The sequence below is a fragment of the Coffea arabica genome, chromosome 4c (genome assembly GCF_036785885.1).
Source record: "Coffea arabica cultivar ET-39 chromosome 4c, Coffea Arabica ET-39 HiFi, whole genome shotgun sequence".
Taxonomy (NCBI): domain Eukaryota; kingdom Viridiplantae; phylum Streptophyta; class Magnoliopsida; order Gentianales; family Rubiaceae; genus Coffea; species Coffea arabica.
In genome coordinates, this window is record NC_092316.1 from 18,663,764 (window position 1) to 18,675,879 (window position 12,116).

The 12,116-nt window shown below is 36.9% G+C and overlaps 1 long non-coding RNA gene across 1 annotated transcript; it reads left to right on the forward strand.

Annotated features, from left to right (window-relative positions):
* Positions 1-875: 875 nt before the first annotated feature.
* LOC140005320 (uncharacterized) lies at positions 876-6,063 on the forward strand. Its single transcript, XR_011813132.1, has 2 exons — positions 876-1,311; positions 4,282-6,063. It is a non-coding gene; the product is annotated as an uncharacterized lncRNA (long non-coding RNA).
* The last annotated feature ends 6,053 nt before the right edge of the window (positions 6,064-12,116 follow it).

The window sequence follows — 12,116 nt, forward strand, 5'->3', positions numbered from 1 at the left end:
TCACCTGTTTCCAAATAAGTTCGTAAAAACACTTTTCATGTGAGAAATAATATAATTTTCCTAAGTTATGAAATTTCTTGGTTTTGTTAGACTAAATTAAAATCTTTGGAGTTAGAATAATTTATCGCCTTAACATAAAATGCTAAAATACTTAGTCTTCTCTATGTTAAAATTAATACTACCTTAGTAGATTAATTATATAAAATTTCTTGAATTTCAATAATTAATTCCAATTAGTTGCTAACGTTAAATGTTAATAAGAATTTCCGCGTTAAAATGAAAACCAATGAATTTTAGATAAATATGATTCTAATATACTAAACATACTCAAGGCGTGAAAATTCGATAAATATATCCTTATCTTTCTTTGTTTTCACAATAAGTGCGTAAAAATAATTTTTATGTGCAAATTGACATCCTTGGATTTGATTATTATTTCACTTGACTTTACATTACTAAATCGATAAATTTTGAGTTAGACTAACTCTATTCCTTGAGAAATAATAATTGGAATTCTAAGGACTAATTTAATCGTTAAATAATATAAGAATTACTAGGAATCTCAATATTCAAGTTTAATCGATAATTATTCGATACAAATGGTTTAGGTGTATTAGGGTATAATTAGACGTTTAAATCACGCTTGGGGATAATTTTAAGAATTAAGTTGGAATTGAGAAATTAAGTTGAGGTTAGGGAGCAAAGTGAAAAGACTAAAATGCCCTTACCTTTCCATGCAAACCAAACAAAACCTCTGACCGCAAGTTCAATTACCGCAACTATCACCAATTCCATACGCAACTGATTTTAATACACGAAACCTCTACTCCTAAAACCGCGGCACCTTATACCATTACCCCATTTCACATCCCAAACCACGGCACCACAATACTTCCTCATCATCTCATATTACAAACCGCGGCACCTTATCTGCCATTCATCTCCATTTCCTCTCCATTGTTACCTCAGCCCAAACCACAACAACATTTCCTCACCTTGTAATCATCGACCAAGAGAGAGAGAGAGAGAGAGAGAGAGAGCTGCACTCTGCAAGCCGAGAGTGAGAGTGAGGGAGAGCCGAGCTTCTTGTTTCTTTTCTTTCCGTCCGTAAGCTAGAGGGAGAAGAGAGGGACTTGTGATTCATTCTGTCTTCTAACCGTGAGCTGGTGAAGGGACTAAGGGCTGAACTTTCTCCATTCCAGCCGCCACCCAGAGCAAGGGAGAGAGAGAGCTAGTGGTCTGCATTTTCTGGGCTGCCGAAGGGAGGAGGATTATTTCTGCTGCTAACCGTGTGTATGAGCTCCATTTGAGGTAACTTCTGAACTGAAATTAGTTGGTTATAGGCAAGTGAGGTCAGCTATGGACTTGCATGTGGTGCTTGTGAGGTTAGATGAGGAATTGTGACTTAAGAAATCTGATTTGGAAAAAGAATTAAAGCTGTCGAAAGTTTGAAGCTGGAATTGCAGCTTGTTTCTGGAAATTTCGGTTCTTACTTTGCTAGCTGTGATTAGCTAAGTTGATAACACAAAGATTAATGTACGCATGCTGGATTGAGTGTCCGGATGAGGAATTAGGAGCTTGAGAAAATCCGATCCAGTGAAAATGATTTTTGTCGTGAGTTTGAGATGAAAAATGCAGTTGTAATTTGCTTAATTTCGACAATCTGAGCATGAAACCGTGTTTAGCTAATTAAAACTCGGATGGTTAAGCTAATTAGGGCCTTGCATGACAATTTTATGAAGTTGGATAATGAATTAAGGAGCTTAGGAAAATTCTGTATTGATGAAAAATTTCTACCGAGAGTCTGCCTTGAATAATATAGCTTCATTTGGTTTAATCTTGTTGCTTTGAGCCTATAACCATAACTAACTAGCTAATAACGAGATAATTGAGCTTTGCATGTGGCTAATTAGTTGGGTTAAATCCGAAATAAAATCACAATGCAATCAGTTTTCATGCCACAACAACCGAGGTTTGAAGCTGGAAATTTCTGGAAATTTTGGAGGATTTTTGTTGTTAATCGAAAGTAATTCCTGAGCTAGATATGTTAATTAACTAGTTAAGTGATGACATGTTGAATTGAGACCTTAATACTCTGTTTTAGCCAAGGAAAAAGTTGTAATAAAAACATACAATCGCTGGAAAATTTGTGAACTACCGTGAGGTTGAACCTGGAAATTTTGAGGTTTATGACCATTGTTTGAATTTAATTCCGAACTAGAAGTGTTAATTGGTTAAGATAAGTTAATGCATGAAATATATGTGTCTTAAGTCTTGTAAGATATTCAGTTGTAAAGTACTTGATCCGTTGGATGAATTGACCAAAAATGTTGAAACATAGCTGCTGCAATTTTTTTCCAGCTTAGCCGATGGTGGCTCTTTTGAGTTTTAATGGAAAATTGGTGAGTGGGCTCTATGAATTCCCACAATGACTTGGATGATCTGATTAGCTAGTCAAGTATTTGTTTGTCGGATTTGAGTACTTAATATCATGTATTAGCCGAGTAAAAAGTTGGTTTTATGACCAATTAGCTGCTGGAAATTCTGTTTAGCCGATGACAGATTTATTGTGGTGGAATTATTTGCCAAAATTACATGTTATTTGTTTTATTTCATGTCGGAAAATTTTGATGGTGGGCTCTATGAACTCCCACCCTTGGATTGATGATGGATATAATGCTAGTTTAGTGTTTAAATAGGTAGATTAATGATACCTAGCTAGTCTAGACTCCAAAAGATGCATAGTTCAAAAATGTTCAGATTTACCCTGTTTTAATCGCACCCCTTTTTGCAAAATTTTGAGGGTTTCATGACTTGTATATCATGTTGATATGTTGAATATATGATGTTCAAAGTTTCATTGAAAAATATTGAGGTTAGGTTGGTCAAATAAATCGATTTAACAAAGCTAGTAAATCTGGAACTATTTCCGAAATGCTCTGACCAGCTTTCGTATTTCGGCCATAATTTTGAACTCCGATGTCGAAATCGAGTGCCGTCAGCGGCATTTGAAACTAGACATTCCAACCTTTTCGATGATATAAAATGCACATTCTGGTTCCATGTATGTGAGCCAAAACAACTATTTTAAGTTGGCTGTTCTGTTTCTCTGCTTTACAAGAACAAAATGCTGAGGCTGCAACTTGTGACTCGAATTCGAGCTAGTTGTGTGCCGAATTTCAAAATGATTTCTTCTGTGAAATTATAGCTCTATGAATGTATTTTCCAACGCCTTAAACCATGACAAATTCTGAGTTAATTTGAGTGATCTGTGATCAAAATATGAAACCTGCTCTGTCCTTGAAAACCCTGATTTTTAGACAGATTTGATGCAAGGTTTGGCAAAGACTTGCTAACTGAATATTTTGATGCTAAACACTTACCAAATGTACCATGAACCAGGTTTGGAGGAATTTTCCTTTGACCAAATGTCTGAAATGGAAAAACAAAAGGTTCAAGGCAGTTTTGTCTTAGTATTTGCGAAATTTTAGGTGTTTGATTGACCACCTTTCCGAAGTTATTTTTCCATGAAATTTGGTAGAGGAACAACCCTTATATGGTAGTATTATACTGATAATTATGGTGTTATTCTGAGGCCGTTTCATGGGTCAAATAAATTACCAAAATTCATGACTCGAGTTTGAAAAACCCATGTTTCACAAGAGAATTTTAGTAACTTTGAGCTACCGTATCTTGGTGCTCAAAACCCCGTTTCTCGTTCCATTTATTTTGTTATACTCTTGGATTACAACACTAATAGGGTTGAAAATTTCAAAAGCTAGTTCCAAACAAGTGAATTTTGCCGAAATTCCAAAGTTGGCCAAAAACCAACTTTAATCTGCCTTATGAACCAAAACAGTAACATTGAGCCCATTTTTGACTATATCCATTTAGAATCATGGAAAAGTGTATTCTAGGAACTTTTAGTACTTTCAAAGAGGTTTCCAATAGTACCAAGTTTTTCAATTTTGGGCTTGTAGAGAGTAAGATATGATTTTTCAAAGATTACTTGTTAAATCTGGAATTTTCTAACTTAAAGGAAACTAAGGGGTTTCGAACTCTTCATTTCTGTCAATATCATTTGATTGTTTTACATTTGAATCCAGAGATGGAAATCAGATTTGTCTTGTATTTTAAAACCCCACTTGTGAACCTCGAGTTACACGAATTCTTAGGCTCGTCTCCGCGTTAATTTCTTAGATTTCACTAGCGTACAATCTTCATCGAAAACTAGAGAATTCGTAGCGATATTGAGTGGTACTTGAATTATTGTTTGCTCAGGCAACCGAGGAGATCTTCAAGAGGAACTCGGAGCGGACTCCTAAAACGCTTGTTTGAGACCTATTGCGTGTGTTTGACTAGGTGAGTGTTCCATATAGGAATACGTAATTGAGTAAGTCTAGGACATGCTCATTTCATGATCGTTAAGTATTTACCATACTCGTGCCTATTTAAGAAATATATATACTTGCATTGCATATCGACATGAATTGATTAAATGATTAACCCTATCAAATGATCTTGTAAACTCAATACGTGCTTAGCCTGCTTGTTTTATGCTTATTTGGTTAAAGTGCTCTTGTGACTCGTTATGTGACAATTTGAAAAATGAGTTTCGATCCATCGAAGTGCGCAGTGTGTACTTTATCACATTAGCCGTTCGAGTGGTGACTTGCGTGAAACATAAATGTAGTAACGTCGTTGGAGTGAATTTCCTCCACTCTCACATGGTAAAAATGGGATAATGGCCAATGATGGCCTATTAATATGGCAAATGCCTGCCAAATAACCGTCATTACTCAACCGTTAACCGTCAACCGTTAACCGTTAACCGTGAACCGTTTACCAACCCACATGACTACCTGATTACTTGACTATTTGCTCACATGATTTCTAATCTATATGATTATTCGATATCCGTGAATTACATGCTCCCATGAAATCAACTTGTATTGCTTACGCGCTTACGTGCTAAGTATCCACTTGATTACTTGATTATCATGAATCACATGTTATATGAAGTTGTCCATCATTGTTAGGCGAGTGTGTACTTTACCTCTCTCGACCTATTCAAATGATGAATTTTACTTTTTGTCGAATTACTTGGTTACCTGGGCATGTTGTAAGCTATAAGCTGAACTTGGGCCCTGTCTCGGTTACTGACCTACTCGAGCCAGGACTGGGCTCGATCGGGTAGGTGGAACCCTGGACAACCGTTTCGGTATACTCGAGTACTACCACTGGAGGGATAAGTTGATGGCCAGCCAACCGAAGGAGTTACCGATCGGAGTTATAAGGACGGGAAGTGGACCGAGTACTGTATCCTTTTGTACTTGCTTTGCTATTAATAATGTTATTGCTCTCCTAGTTGACATTTCTCGGGTAAGACTCCTCATGAGCATTAATCTCTGAGATGAAGCAATCCTTGTAATGTTCTTCTAGTCAGACGAGCCACTATTTGTTTGACTAAAAATTCATGAAAATATATTTATATGGTCATTCATTCCAAAAATACGTTAGTGATTTTAGATAATTTATGAGTTGTACTCATAGTAAAGTTACCAGCAAAAGTACTACTACTACATGTGTTTTCAAAGTAGCAATTACCCGAGTAATGATTATCACCTCATGATAACCTGCCATTGTGTAACCTCGCACCATGCATATGACATGCACAACTTTCTTGATTTGTTTGAACTGTTAGAGTGTCTTGGAACCTCACTGGGCTGTGTAGCTCATTCCACGTTGTGATTTTCTTTTACAGGATTTGAGACCAAAGGTGCTCGGAAGTAGTACTAGATTGTTTGCTTTCATGAATGTAATTCGAGTGAAACATTGTAGTTTTGCCTTAGGTTGCCACTTGAAGCTGAAAAAGTGTAAACCCTGGATTTGTATATGGCTTGTATGAATTTGTTACTTGGCTTGTAAGGATGTATTTGAATTGATGTTTTGTTTCTTGGGTTGTATTCGGGAAGGTATTTTAAGAATCGACGTTGGCTATCTTAAGGCACTGTTATCTCTGAAGTTAATGTGATTCTAGAAACCGGCTTATTTGGAGGGAAACGATGTTGTAATAGATTAGGTTATACTTCGGAAGGATTTTTGCTAGCTTGCTTGCGTGAGTCCTGGCGAGAGCTAGGCAGACGGCCCGCCAACCCTCTGGTTCGCCTTAGGGGAAAGTGGGGTCGCCACACAGCGAATAACCATTAAAATCAGTAATCAAATCGATTTCACAATAGTTCATTTCAATGATGTCATAAATCAAATGATAAGTCCATAAACAATTACAACATTTACAATACATTAAAATGGAATATCAATAATTCAAGGAACATTTACAATGGAAAGCGATAGTAACATTCATTAAAAGGATACGGGCTCACATAGAGCTATTCGTTTGTTCGTTCGTTCCCCTGACATTTCCCCTTATTCCTCAAATCGTTTGAAAATACATTTTTTGTAAGTAGAATCCCTCATTCATCCTTTTGTTCGTTCATCCCCTTTTCCGGACATTGACCAGACTCCACCCATCCGACCATTGGCCGGACTCCACCCATCCGGACGTAGCCGGACTACAAGGTAATACTCGAGTATACCAAATTCACCCAGGGTCACCATATCGCCCGACCGAGTCCGCTTCTAGCTCGAGTCGATCGGTAACAAAGGGCAGTGGCCAATTCAACCAAACGGCTTACATTCATGCGCAACTAGCATTTCAATAATTAAATCCTTGAAAATTGTACAGTTATTTAGGTCAAGTATAATAAAGTACACACTCGCCTAGAAAGCTCGTTTTGAAAATCATTCAAAGCACTTAACACGTTATCAATCAATAATACAAGTTATGAAGTCAAGAAAATATAGCAAATAAGGAACACTCACATGCAAGCACGCATGATATGCAAGAAAACAATTCAAAAGTAACTTTGGAAACAGTTTAAAGGTAAATAATGCAAGAAAACGGTACAAAAGTAACTTTGGAAACAGCTCAAAAGTAAACAATGCAGGAAACGGTTCATAAATAACTTCAGAAATAGTTTGAGGTCACTCACCTCCATGGCTCAGAAACCATCCATCATATATCATTGCCTTGCTCAAATCCAAGTCTTAGATCACAAACTCAATGCAAACAAGTCCCTTCAAAGTTCGGACAGCACTTCCCCTGAATTTGCTTACTTTTCCAGCCATCATGGCTTCATTATTTCCTCAGCCAGTCCCAAAGGTACACACACAACAACAAGTTCATCCAATAGCCATTCAGCAAGCTCCAAGTACTACAAAGACAAGTCAAGCTAGGAAAAAGTCCGGAAATGAAAGTTAAGCTCAAAACCAGAAAAACAGTTTTGGACGTCATTTTGCGGTAATGGTACCAAAGGCGCTACGATTGTCGGATGAAGGTTCAAAACCCACCGTTTCGAATCTAAGAGACAGGGCTACAATATTACAGAAGGTCACTCAACCCAGTTTCGAGTGTAATAAGGTCAAAAATGCGAGATACTACACCAGAATCACAAAAACAGATTCACAGAACGCATTCTAGCGGAAACATCATAAATCAGTCTACCTAAATCCAAATATGGAAATTCCAAAACCAGCTGAAAGCTAAGAAACAGGAATAAATTTCATCAGAAGGCCTCAACAACCAATTCGGAAGCAATTCCAGCCAAAACAACCAATCACAGGCGCAATTCTTACATTCGGGTAAAACCAGAACATCAATAGTAATTTCGACTTTTCTCATTCTACAATACTCCGATTGACCTGAAATTTTGTAGGAACCTCTAAAATGTCATTCCCTACAACTTTCATGTTTTAAGACAAGGCCAATTCGGCCTCTAACTAGGAACTAAAAATTCAGGCAGAATGTTCCTTCACAAAACCTAATTTTCTGAAATTTCTTCCAAAACAGAAATTGATTGCAATTGTCCACTTTTTCCACCTTCTAGAATCATTATATACCATTTCCAATCATCATAGATAGCCACACAACCATGCTTATATTAAAACAGAAAAATCCCCAAAAATAATAAAACTTCATCACTTCAACCACAAATCAAGAAATAATCCATCAAACCATCTCTTTAGCCATCACAAGTCACTAATTTAGCATAATCAAGAACAAAGAAAGGATTGCTAGACATGAACCTTGAAATATCAAGAAAGTTGATGGCTTAGTCCTTTGCCTTCTCTAATCACTCCACCACTACCTTCAATCTTCCTAAACAAGTGACTTTTGTGGAGGAATTTGAAAGTTTAACGGTTGATTCACAAGATTGAGCAAGAAATGGAGTTGGAGTTGAAGGCTTTCTTCTTGTATTTTTGCTCCAAGAGGTTCGGCCAAGACAAGCTTAAAATGGAGAGAAATTGGTCAATTTTTGAGGTTTGGTAAAGGTGATGCAAATTAGTCAAAGTCCAAGATTAAATCACAAGGTGACACTTGTCACCTTTTGGTTCAAAACTTATCTTTTTGTCTCTCCAATACAAATATCTTAACACCTTGAAAAATAATATCACTTAATACAAAATTCCATCAAGTTGTCAAAAATATAATGTATTTACCGCACTAGCGGGTCCCACGTTCAAAATACGCTTTTAATTTCTCAAAAACTAATCGATACTAGAAAAATCATTTTAAAACTATCTTTGCTCATAAACTTTATCTGGGAAATTTTTCTAATCAAGAAAATGTAGAAAAGGCGGGCGATAAAAAAAAAAACCCTAGAAAATTAGAAAATTTTCGGGTTCTCACTCTCATTCTTTTCGGGGCGTCACAAACTCCCCTCCTTAAAAGAATGTCGTCCTCGACATTCCATCTTGTACCAATCAAGTCTAGATATCCCGCAAGAATCACTAATATGGCAAACCAAACCCACAGTCCGGCATCCTAAACTTCAAGCCTAGGATACACTACCGAGATCTGAAGCCTAAGCTCTGATACCAACTGTGACAGCCCAACCTCCCCCTAGGGCGTACCCCAGGGTTCGGCGGGCCGCTTGCCCAGCTCTCGCCGGGACTCAGTCGTTCACTACAATCCTCAAATGAATTACAAGAATAAATCTCAAATGTTACAATGTAAATCTCCAATATTTACATGTCATAAGCGAAGCGGAAACAATTCCCAACTATACATAAAATGATTCCAAATCCAAACTGTACAAGATATATGCCATCCACCCACGTGAACAAGTACTACAAGTCCTTCCTTCGCCACGAGCCCTGTGGAGGGGAATAAAATATTTTTGGGGTGAGCTAGAAGCTCAGCGAGTAACCATTAAAATCAGTAATCAAATCGGTTTCACAATAGTTCATTTCAATGATGTCATAAATCAAATGATAAGTCCAGAAACAATTATAACATTTACAATACATTAAAATGGAGTATCAATAATTCAAGGAACATTTACAATGGAAAGCGATAGTAACATTCATTAAAAGGATACGGACTCACATAGAGCTATTCGTTTGTTCGTTCGTTCCCCTGACATTTCCCTTTATTCCTCAAATCGTTTGAAAATACAATTTTTGTACGTAGAATCCCTCGTTCATCCTTTTGTTCAATCATCCCCTTTTCCGGACGTTGACCGGACTCTACCCATCCGACCATTGGCCGGACTCCCCCCATCCGGACGTAGCCGGACTACAAGGTAATACTCGAGTATACCAAATTCACCTAGGGTCACCATATCGCCCGACCGAGTCCGCTTCTGGCTCGAGTCGATCGGTAACAAAGGGCAGTGACCAATTCAACCAAACGGCTTACATTCATGCGCAACTAGCATTTCAATAATTAAATCCTTGAAAATTGCACAGTTATTTAGGTCGAGTGTAATAAAGTACACACTCGCCTAGAAAAGTCGTTTTGAAAATCATTCAAAGCACTTAACACGTTATCAATCAATAATACAAGTCATGAAGTCAAGAAAATATAGTAAATAAGGAACACTCACATGCAAGCATGCATGATATGCAAGAAAACAGTTCAAAAGGAATTTTGGAAACAGTTTAAAGGTAAATAATGCAAGAAAACGGTACAAAAGTAACTTTGGAAACAGCTCAAAAGTAAACAATGCAGGAAACGGTTCATAAATAACTTCAGAAATAGTTTGAGGTCACTCACCTCCATGGCTCAGAAACCATCCATCATATATCATTGCCTTGCTCAAATCCAAGTCTTAGATCACAAACTCAATGCAAACAAGTCCCTTCAAAGTTCGGACAGCACTTCCCCTGAATTTGCTTACTTTTCCAGCCATCATGGCTTCATTATTTCCTCAGCCAGTCCCAAAGGTACACACACAACAACAAGTTCATCCAATAGCCATTCAGCAAGCTCCAAGTACTACAAAGACAAGTCAAGCTAGGAAAAAGTCCGGAAATGAAAGTTAAGCTCAAAACCAGAAAAACAGTTTTGGACATCATTTTGCGGTAATGGTACCAAAGGCGCTACGATTGTCGGATGAAGGTTCAAGACCCACCGTTTCGAATCTAAGAGACAGGGCTACAATATTACAGAAGGTCACTCAACCCAGTTTCGAGTGTAATAAGGTCAAAAATGCGAGATACTACACCAGAATCACAAAAACAGATTCACAGAACGCATTCTAGCGGAAACATCATAAATCAGTCTACCTAAGTCCAAATATGGAAATTCCAAAACCAGCTGAAAGCTAAGAAACAGGAATAAATTTCATCAGAAGGCCTCAACAACCAATTCGGAAGCAATTCCAGCCAAAACAACCAATCACAGGCGCAATTCTTACATTCGGGTAAAACCAGAACAGCAATAGTAATTTCGACTTTTCTCTTTCTACAATACTCCGATTGACCTGAAATTTTGTAGGAACCTCTAAAATGTCATTCCCTACAACTTTCATGTTTTAAGACAATGCCAATTCGGCCTCTAACTAGGAACTAAAAATTCAGGCAGAATGTTCCTTCACAAAACCTAATTTTCTGAAATTTCTTCCAAAACAGAAATTGATTGCAATTGTCCACTTTTTCCACCTTCTAGAATCATTATATACCATTTCCAATCATCATAGATAGCCACACAACCATGCTTATATTAAAACAGAAAAATCCCCAAAAATAATAAAACTTCATCACTTCAACCACAAATCAAGAAATAATCCATCAAACCATCTCTTTAGCCATCACAAGTCACTAATTTAGCATAATCAAGAACAAAGAAAGGATTGCTAGACATGAACCTTGAAATATCAAGAAAGTTGATGGCTTAGTACTTTGCCTTCTCTAATCACTCCACCACTACCTTTAATCTTCCTAAACAAGTGACTTTTGTGGAGGAATTTGAAATTTTAACGGTTGATTCACAAGATTGAGCAAGAAATGGAGTTGGAGTTGAAGGCTTTCTTCTTGTATTTTTGCTCCAAGAGGTTCAGCCAAGACAAGGTTAAAATGGAGAGAAATTGGTCAATTTTTGAGGTTTGGTAAAGGTGATGCAAATTAGTCAAAGTCCAAGATTAAATCACAAGGTGACACTTGTCACCTTTTGGTTCAAAACTTATCTTTTTGTCTCTCCAATACAAATATCTTAACACCTTGAAAAATAATATCACTTAATACAAAATTCCAACAAGTTGTCAAAAATATAATGCATTTACCGCACTAGCGGGTCCCACGTCCAAAATACGCTTTTAATTTCTCAAAAACTAACCGATACTAGAAAAATCATTTTAAAACTATCTTTGCTCATAAACTTTATCTGGAAAATTTTTCTAATCAAGAAAATGTAGAAAAGGCGGGCGATAAAAAAAAATAAACCCTAGAAAATTAGAAAATTTCCGGGTTCTCACTCTCATTCTTTTGGGGGCGTCACAAAAGTTTTTCAAAAACACCCCCAAAAATATGATCAATAATTGCAATACTCTTCTCATGATTATTCTTTTGAGGAAATGTTTATTATCTTTGCTTTTGAAAAAAATAGAAAAAAAAGAAAAAGAAAAAGAAAAAATGAAAAAAAAGAGAATGAAAAGAGAATAAGAGTCGTAGTTCTACTCCAATGGTTCTAGTACTTAGTAATCGAGAGTCTTCATCTACAAATATCGACTTTCGTATAAAATGGTATTTGAATTAAGAGTATGCATAGCTACTCG